The sequence below is a fragment of the Condylura cristata genome, unplaced genomic scaffold (assembly GCF_000260355.1).
Source record: "Condylura cristata isolate star-nosed mole 26May11 unplaced genomic scaffold, ConCri1.0 scaffold00027, whole genome shotgun sequence".
Classification (NCBI taxonomy): domain Eukaryota; kingdom Metazoa; phylum Chordata; class Mammalia; order Eulipotyphla; family Talpidae; genus Condylura; species Condylura cristata.
The window spans coordinates 15,557,941-15,568,152 of record NW_004567128.1 but is presented as its reverse complement, the minus strand read 5'-3'; positions in this window follow the sequence as shown (position 1 = coordinate 15,568,152).

Genomic DNA, 10,212 nt, shown 5'->3' with positions numbered 1-10,212 from the left:
CAACAAGTACTGGATAGCTTTAAGGAAGCTAATCCAAGGAGGTAATAATCTAAAAGCAAAACAAGAAATATGCATGAGGACGTTCTATTTAGAATGCTGAAAACTTGGAAAAAACTCACATGCTGAACAATAGGGGCATGATAATAATAGAATATTATGAAGTAGTTTAAATGAAAATAATGAAGATTGCATCCATTTGTGAGATGCAAACTGAAATAATATTAAATGAGTGCAGCAAAAGTAGTCACATTCGCTGGGCTATATCTTTATATGTCTTTATAAGCAATGAGTTAGAAAATGCTATGTACCAGAAGAACAAAAATCTAATGTCTCCTGTTTCTCCTCTTCTATCCCCTGGTAGATTATGTCACCTTTCTATCCTAATATTTTCAATAATTTTTAAAAATATGCAAGTCTTATATATGCCTGGAAATGTGTTTAAGTATTTCAGAATACTCAGAAGTTCCTATTATTTACTACAATGACCAAAAAAAAAAAAAAATGACAAATGACATTATCACCCTTGGGGAAAGACTGTGAATTTTTGATTAGAGGGAGCTGAACATAGCAAAATGACATAAACAATACATGTTTTAATAAACAAGAATTATAATCTCTTGGAAAGTCTCTTGACAATACATATCAGTGAATTTTTAAACGGCATAGTCTTTGAGTCAATAGTTCTAGTCTGGTGATATGGAGCAATTGTCTAACAACCCAATCTTTGGAGGCAAAGCCTTGAATCTGTACTGCTTGCCAATATTCATGGCCCAAATATTCCTGCCATGGCCAATTCCATATTATCAATGTATTAGCAAGAGATATGAAAACGTGACTGCATGAGGACTTGTAGAAAAAAACGTTCATAGCAGCATTATTTAACTAGCTCTGGTGAGGATTTGCCCATTTAACTTAGAAGACCAAATTGTTTTAAGAATTTCTGTTCCAAGACACTACCCCTTAGGCCTCTTTCAGTGAAAATGCAGGTTCTACAAGATTTTTCACAGAGATGCATGAGTAATAAAAACCAATAGCATTAAAGGCAGATCACAATGGCGGTGGTTGCATTACTGGAAGAATACTGAGGGAGATGGAGCAATTACAAAAAGAGTTAATTTAAGAGATCAAGATATTTGCATAGGTTGATGTTGGCAGGGGGAAATAGGGCCACTTCCATTTCTTCCACCCTGTACCAATATCTGCAGCAAACATTTGTTCTTTTTTGAGCACCCTGTCTCAACCAGAAACTGTACCATGTGCTGGAAACATGAACTGGAAAAGACAAATAACATCTTTGCCATTACAGAAACTCTACCAAAGGAAGCCAGACAATAAACATAATAAATGCAAATTTGTTGAATGAGAGAAAAATATCAGAGGGCGAAAAATTATTTGCAGAGATTTAAAACTGAGTGAGATGAAGGTAAGGGCTGACTGTGTGACTGCTTTAGACTTACTAGCCTGGTAGATTATTGTTCCTCAAATATCCCCTCCATGGAAAAACTAGTTTCTCTCTCCACTGATGTTGGCCATGTGAATTGATTTCGACAACGGAGAGGGGGATAACCGTGGAGCTTACATAACTTAATTTGCTCTTCCAAGAGACAGTATGGACCCTCGACTGAGGCCTATGGATATGATATTAATGCTTACTGTCTTAAGCTACTGAATTTAAGGCAGTTTGTTAAGAAACATTATGATAATAACAGCGAACTGGTCTCCATAGTCAGGGAAGTCTCTCTAGGGTGGTGATATTTAAGCTGAGATCTAAATGATAAGCAATCAGTCCTATGATTATCATTCCAGATGGAGAACATATAAATGGCTAAAAAGATGCAAGGTGGGAACCAGCTAAATATGGTCAGAGAACTGAAAGACAACCCGGTGTGGGGCCACGGAAGTGGCTGTGTGGGAGAGCATCATGCGGTGAGACGGAAAGGACATCAAGTAAAGGCCAGTGCACAGGGCTTTGCGAGCTAGAATAAGGAGTTTAGTTTTCATTCTAAGAACAAGGGGAAAGCCCCTGGAGGACTTAAGCAACATAGTGACACAGTCACATTGATTTTTTTACAGATCACTTATGTTGTGTGGAGAATAGATTAAACAGGCACACACAAGCACACAAGCTTTTCTGCTAAAACATGATGCGGTCTAGAATCCTCCTCAACACACAGTTCCTGAACTACTAAGCAAAGCTAAAAATCTATTACTAGCTTAAATTTAGGAGGTGATAGGTACCTAAACACACACACACACACACACACACACACAGAAATAGCCTGAAGTATTACTACAATCATGTGTAACAAAACAAACCCGAAATTAAAGACTTAAAAAAAATCAATCTTTCATTTGCTCACAAATCTGCAATTTGTGCAGAGCTTAATGGGGGCAGCTCACTTCTGTTCCCTATGGAATCAGCTAGGAAGGCTCAACTGGAGATTAGAGGATCCATTGCCAAAATGGCGTCATCCATATAGCTGACAAGTTGGGGCTGGCTGTCAGCCAGGGACCTGTATTAACATATAGGACTCTCTACATGACAGCTTGAACTTCCCTCCCCAGATGGCTACTGGGCTCTAAGAGCAAGCATTTGAAAGTCCCAGGCCGAGTGTGCAAGTGCTTAGCCAGCTTCTCCTTGCGTCACATTTGCTAATTTCCTATTGGTCAACCTAGTCACATGTCCAAGGCCGGCATCAAAATGCAAGGGGACTACCTAAGGTCATGAAATGCCCGGAGGTATAATTTGTTGGAGGTTAACAATGTAAAAAAAAAAAAAAACAGAAATTAAACCAAACTAAACGGTAAGTGAACTTTTATGATAAACCTGTATTTTAAAAGATTTGCTCTAATAGTAAAGGAGGAGTTCTGTGTACTCACAACAGGGTCATTTTTCCATGGCGTCTTCATCAGCTGCTTTTTAGCACCAATGACAACCAACTTTTAAAAAGGTGTGTCATTCATACAATTTTATAAGAACATAAACACTTAATATGACATAAATGGGTAACATATCACAATAATGACTGTTTAAGTTAAAGAAATTAAAAGCATGCAAAGACCAAAAGGGGAAATAGAAAAATACAGAATCCCTAATAGTGTTTAAAAACAGAATGTTAGACAAGGGTGGGATTTTTCCTGCTTTCCTTCCCTTTCATGAAAGTGCCATAATTGAGTGAGTACAGAGTAGATACCAACTCAGTGCCACATTCAAGCCTGCAGTGTGATCCTTTGTGGCACTACAGGAAATAGCACCCTTCCTTCCATTCTGTCCTCTCTCCGCTGCAGGCCTCACAGATGTGCCCAATCTGATGCAGCTTCTTCCCCTGGCAGAACCACGCGACACACTGACCACGAATGGCACAGAGTGCATTCCATGTTAGCACCTGGATAACCAGGGGGTTGGCTTTCATCTTGCAGAGCATCATTGTTTCTATTGCTTCCACATAGCTGAAGGGGGAGAATATCCATAATTGTACCTTGCCACTATTGTGACCTTCAGCTGTTAACAGGAAATCTGCTAAGCAAAGACTGGCCAACCCCATGTGGCGATTAAGACCCCACTGTAGTTCTTTATTCTCCCTTGAAGAAAACAAAGTTGGGACAGTTAGAATTTATTTCCTGAATCAACTGGCTACTGGGAAGAACCTATTTCTTCAACATATATGACAGATATGACCACTTGAGTGCATGTGGGGGTGGGGTGGAGCAGGGATGAGAATATCAACAGTATCACTGCACATTACCCCAAGGGAAGGTAGAAATTTAGGGGGTAAGAAGCAGGTTTGTCATGATTCAGGTAACTGCCTACTCTGTTCTTCTCACGGCCCATTATGAATCAGGGCTTTTAGGAGCGATTCTTGTCAGTGAGGAAAGAATTCAACATCCAGGCCAAGGTTACAGAAAAGCAAGAGATTTATTGACAGACAAGAAGGAGGACAGGAAAGCTCTGTGAGTGGAGAGGGATCCCGAGTGGGTAGCCAATGAGATGACGAGAAGTATGTGCTTATATGGCTATGGTGGGGGTTTGGTTACTGGGGGTCTCTGCGTGTGTCTCCTGATGATTGGCTGGGCCCATGAGGGTTGCTAGGTTACCAAGGTCCACTGAGTTTGCCCACATTACCTGGCCTTCCTCCCAAAACTAACTTTGGTTCATTGCTTTAGCACTATGTTATTGTGTTGGTGTTACAAACATTCCACTCTTCACTGGGTTGTGGTGCAGTTGTGGGGGGCACCCACCTGATCTGGGATTGTTCTCCAATCAGACTGATAAGAGAACCTAGGGCTGGTGGGGGAGTGTGAAACCGACCGCTTCTCAGTCAGCCTGATAAGTGGACTTGGGGCTCGGGATGCCTAGTTCCTAATATTCATTTCCTAACTTCTGCCTTCAATTAGATGTAGAAAATTCATGCATACAGATCTGCCTCGCATTTCCTGGTCAGGGTCCTATCAAGCTCTGCAGGTTCATAGTGATGAGTAGAAGCAGTGTGACGTAGCAATCCTCTTTATCACAGTGTTTCAGATACCTGCCTAAATTAAGTTACAAATGTACAAAGTTGGATTTTTTTTTTTTTGACTCACAAGACCATGTGAGCTTTCAGAACTTTTCTAGAAAATCAAAGGCAATTTTTCCTAGCTGCAAATCTGTATAGACACCTCATCTGATTAGGATGATTGGCATATCATGCAGCCTTCTGCTGGCGATTACTCAGCGTTTGGAGAGTGGATGAGCCTAATAAAGCTAAGTCTCAGCTCAAGTCCAGGTGGGTCATGCAGTGAAAATCTTTCATGACCAAAAACGGTACCCACAATTGTGGTCTCGAGACAAATTCTGCTAAATTAGCCACCGACGAGGCAGGATAAGCATGTCTGTAGCTCTCCAAAACCTATTATTGCTAATGGAAAAAGAATCCCCTAGCAGTCCTCTTCTTGGTTACATCATCTCCCCAGGGTCCTGCTGCGAACATGCTATGTTTCAGGCATGCTCTTCCCTAAAACATTACTCTCTATAACTGAGAAAAGCCGCAAAGGTGCTTCATTTCCGCACAGTTCCTGGACACCTTTTTAAAAAAGTGTTTTGGTAATTGGTCCTTTCTCCTGAATTCTGAATCCAGTATGTACCTGCAGAGCTTGATAGGACCCCGACCAGGAAATGTGAGGCAGATCGGTGTGCAGGTGGGTGTACCGAGCTTCTTCTCTCCGATGTCCCAGAACTCAAAGGCTCAATTAAAACCCAGTCATCACCACCCTCTCCTCCCATCTGCGTGGCCTCCAGCTTCACGAGCCTCAGAGAATGGTGACTCGAGGCCTGAAATCTGGGTACTCTGAAGTCTGCTCTTCCTGTACAATCCCTCCACCTCCAAATCCTACTGGTGTTCCACCTCAATGACATCCATACACTGCTGTTCTAATCTGTCTTCTCGTTCTTGGCCACCGTGGAAGCTTCTTTCTTTGCATCCTCACACCCCTCTACCTCTCACTCATGCCAAAGTAATCCGAGAAAAACCTGATTGTTGAAAAGTCCCGAGAGCCCCGTTGGAAAGAATTAAATCCTGGGTCAGGCTCCTGGATCGCCACATCTCCCCAGAGATACACAGTTCTCTTGCACTCCTCCATCATCCTCACAAACTGCTCGGAGTACGCTGTATGTGCCACATAGTTTCAGACTTCCACGCTTTTCTCGACATGGGATCACTAAATGGAAAAGTCCTTCCCAAAAGCCTGGAAATTACAACACATCCACCTCAGTATCTCCTCTATCCTAGCGGGGATCCTTGAGCTTCTTCAACCCTTTTTCTTCCTTTGTGGGCCCATCGTATGGGTAAAACTTTCTAACCCTGTGTGTCCCTTATCTTTTGCTACAAATCAACTCCTTTCCCCCACAAAACGTAGTGGTTCAAAGCAACAGTCATTGTATTTTTGTTCCTGATTCTGTGCATGTGCTGGTCCAGCTCAGTGGTTATTCTGTTCCCTGTGATGTCATCTGCGGCTGAGGTCATGTGGAATATCTCAAATGACCCCCTGAGTGGCAACTGGTGTTGGCCACTGTTTGGGAGCAAAGCCTCTTTCCCTCCTTGCTAGCACTTCATGTGACTGGGTCTCCTCACTGTACTTCTCATGGTGGCTGGACCCGGAAGGAAAATGTCCTAAGAATGAAACTTCAGTAAAAAGAAGAAGATACGCCCAGTATCTTAAATGTTCCAGAATGACCCTTTCATCACTGCCTATGAGTTAAGGCAGTTACTTGGAAGAAAAAATAAGTGTCAACTCTTTTAATAAGAAGCAGCTCAACACTGGGAGGGGAGGAATTGTTGAAACCATCTTTGGAGAATAGCTACCACACCCTGTTGGCTTGTCCTCAGTTGATCCCGAAACTTCTGACAAATTCTTGAGGTTTTAGCACAGATCTGAGAATATGGTACTCAGATACTTAACACATGCATGCTGACTCAATCAGATTAAATCAGCTCATAGATTTGAGCACCTATTCAGTGCTATTCTGTCTTATTGGGTGCTGCACAGCTGAGGAAAGGGTCTCTGCCTTCCAAGAGCTTGTGGATCGGGGACAATTTTGCACCAAAGGGATGCAGAGGAAAGGAGATGATTAACAGTCCAAGGCAATGGCAGATAAGCCATCACTGGGTGACCTAAGGTGGATTGCCATGCTAATTGTGTGGGCACAAATCCCTATGGCTCTTCAGAGGAGGCTGTGTTCACTCTGGAAAGCACAGGTTTTAGGTAGGAAATGAGTTTGGACTTGAGTATGAATGTCAAGCTAGGACCTGAGATGGAAGATAAATATGACCCCAGTAGAATACCAGAAATAATTATGTGAGATGGAGTCACATTTGCTGCATAACTTAATATGCTTAAACACACACACAGTGATTTTTTTTCCCAAAAGAATCTAGTATAAGTGCACTCTAAAAGTAAACAACAGTGGTCAAAGTACAAGTTATAAATAGTTTTAAAAATTAGTGGGGGAGGGCCCTCCCTGGTGGCACAGTGGGTTAAAGCACAGTACTATGAAGCTCTCTGCAGTCACTGCAGCAAAGTTTGATCCCCAGCCGGGAGCTGACCCACAAGGCGAGGCAGACCTCTCCTGACCCACCCGCTGCTCCCCTCAGCAGTGTACTTCATTGATCTGCCTGTTCTGCTCCCCACTCTGACTCTTGTGAATCCTCTCAAGGCCCCCACACCTCTGGCCTGCACCCCAGTTCTGTATGTGTAAATAAATAACTAAAAGCTTTAAAGAAAAAGTATTTATTGTCTACTTAGGAAAGATAGCAAGCAAAAGAAACTTTTAAAATATACTTTCAGCTATCTACAATTGAGGTTATGTCTTCCTACCTAGAAGCAGGAGGTGTCTAACTAAATATGCTGCATACAGAATCCCTTGCATATACAGATTGGACTCACTCATGTGCTGCTGTGTGGAACACTCCACAACAGCTCTAATCAGCAGTAGGAGAGAAGCAAGAAAAGGCAAAGGTTGACTTGAAATAAACAGATAACCCTCAACCCTTTTTGAGTCAATATCTTCTCTAACTAGATTTTTTAAGATGGCGACTACCGAGTACAAAATGACTCTTCTTGCTTCCTCCTCCTGGCTCCTCTTTCTAACGGGCTTACTAATTAGTTGAATGGTAACCAAGAATCAATCGCCTAAGGAATGAAGGAAGCCAGAGGTCCGAAAATCAACCAGCTAGAAAACTAGAGCCTGAATTTTGGAGGCAGTTGCATGTGTGCATTATTTTGTTCCTGAGAGTGTCCTCAATGACATACTTTACTTCTTTTGATCAGCTCCATTTATTCTCTGGCCTGAAGGAATGCCTACCTGCACACCGGTTTCTCCATCCTCAGGAAGTTCTTAGATTGTGCATTAAACTTGAGCCAAAAAAAACTCAACTTATTTTTTGGAGTGGCTTCCTCTGAAGTGAACAGCGTTTGCAGAAAGCCCATCTTGAGAATGTTCCTACTTCATTCAGGGAGCAAACTCTATAAAAAAGGAAACAGACGTATCTCTTAATTATCTGCCCTGAAGAGAGAAAGCCAAGAGAACAGCTTAACTTCATTCTTATCCTGTCCTTCCATCCCCTGCCAGTGTCTTCTATTGGCTGAACCCAAACAGAAATCAGAGGATACGGGGGCCCACAGATGCAGGGATCAGAGTAAGATAAGCAAGCACCCAGAACAGCACAGGGCAGACAACTGGAGAATATCCACCACACTGGGGAAAACCAAAAGTTTATGATCTAAAAGAAAATTTGTATTTAGGGCTCTCCCTGGTGGCGCAATGGGTTAAAGCACTGCATTATGAAGTAAAGTGCTCCAAAGCCACAGCAGCACGAGTTCGATCCTTGGCCAGGGACCTGACCCACATGGTGCAGCAGACCTCTCCTGACCACTGCTCCCCTCAGCAGTGTACTCTGTCAGTCGGCCTGTCCTGTTCCCCACTCTATCTCTGGTGAATCCTCTCACTGCCCCTGCACCTCTGGCCTGTACCTCAGTCTGTAAGCATAAATAAATAAAACCTTTAAAAAATTTTCTATTTAACTGAAATAGTATGGGACATCAATTTACATATATCAGTACATAAAATAGGCATGTTTAAGTTTACAGGCTTTGTCTCTCAAGACAGGGATTCTCCATTCTGCCCCCAAAATCAGAAGCGTGGGCTTTCCCCACTTCAGAATACAATGTGTCTCATTAGTACCCAACCAAATTGGAGCCACACAAGACTTTCCTACAGCCTTTATGCTTAAATAAAATGCCTCTCAATGGAGCCAACCAGAATGCAGTAGAACATTCCTACATTCCCAGCACCAGCTGGGAAGAACCTTCTCTGGAAGACAGAACCCAAGGTCCAGTACTGACTCTTTGCCCTCCCTACTGGTGGGTCCCAACACCGCTCCTATGGGTATAACTCAGGGAGCGCAAAAGTGCTGATGAAGGAATCCGGTCTCTTGTTTCCAAAAGCTCCTGCCCACCTCCACGGCAGGATTACTTTTACCCAGATCATGCATCACAGCCTGTCCATGGGAGTTCATCAAGTCTCTACAGACTCCCTTCCCTGCCCGCCAGCTCTCACCTTTCAGTTCTCAGCTGCTTCGGACTCCAGCTGAGCACAAAGTTCAGGCTCTTCCCACTTTGCTCTCCCTGGTGTGCACCAGGGCAGCCTCGGCCCACTGTGGCTACAGCGTCCTGCTGCGGCACCCCCGCCTGATCAGCTCTCTAAATGCTCTCTTCTTCCACTGTTTTGCTCCCTGCTCCCCCACAGTACCTCTGCCTCAGAGATGCTGTCCTGCCAATCCATAACTCAGCCAGGAATTCTATGCATTTAGCTCCTAAATACTTTGCAGGACTCCTATCTCTGGCCAATTGCCCATAAAAATGTTTAATATGCTAAGCCATATCCTCTGGGATTTGACTGTGCTCCTAGTGGGGTGGTAGATGAGAATGAGGAATGGTAAAATATAATTAAAGTCATGACTGTCATATCAATATAAAATAAATACATGTCAAAGATTTTATTTAACTCATTAACTAATGAGACCAGTAAGATGTAACAAATGGTGCTAAGGATAATTCCAAGAGACACACACACGCTATAAGGAATGTTGAGATAAATGTACAACGAGATACAAAATGAGACCAAAATGAGTTGCATTTCACCGCAGGCAATTCATTTGCATTTTTGTGGACAAGAATCATTTGCTTTATTATTCATATTCTATAATTTACATGATAAAATAGCTCAAAACCAATGAAAGGTAGCAAAAAGCACAACAGGTGCTCTAAAAAGGACACCCAGTGAACTTTTTGTCATTTTCAATCTTTCACTATTGCCCCCGACAGGTCCCTCCCGTTTCCATAGGAACCCAAATGTTATGTAACTCTCAGATGCACCACCTGTTTGGTGGGAACAGGTATTTCTGCTTGTAGCAACCAATATATGTATCATCCTTCACTCCAAGCCTCAGTAGTGAAGACTGATTTCTGGTCCCCCCACTTCCAAAACAAATTCAGATCTTGAAATCCTCACCCCCAATGTGACGATACTAGGAAGTAGAGCATTTGAGCAATGATCACACTGAGATTGGCACACTTATCAATAGGATTAATGATCCTAAAAAAGAGAATTCAGAGTGTTCCTGAACCATCTGAGGACAAAGCAAGAAGATGGCCATCCACAACATAGAAGAGTTTTCA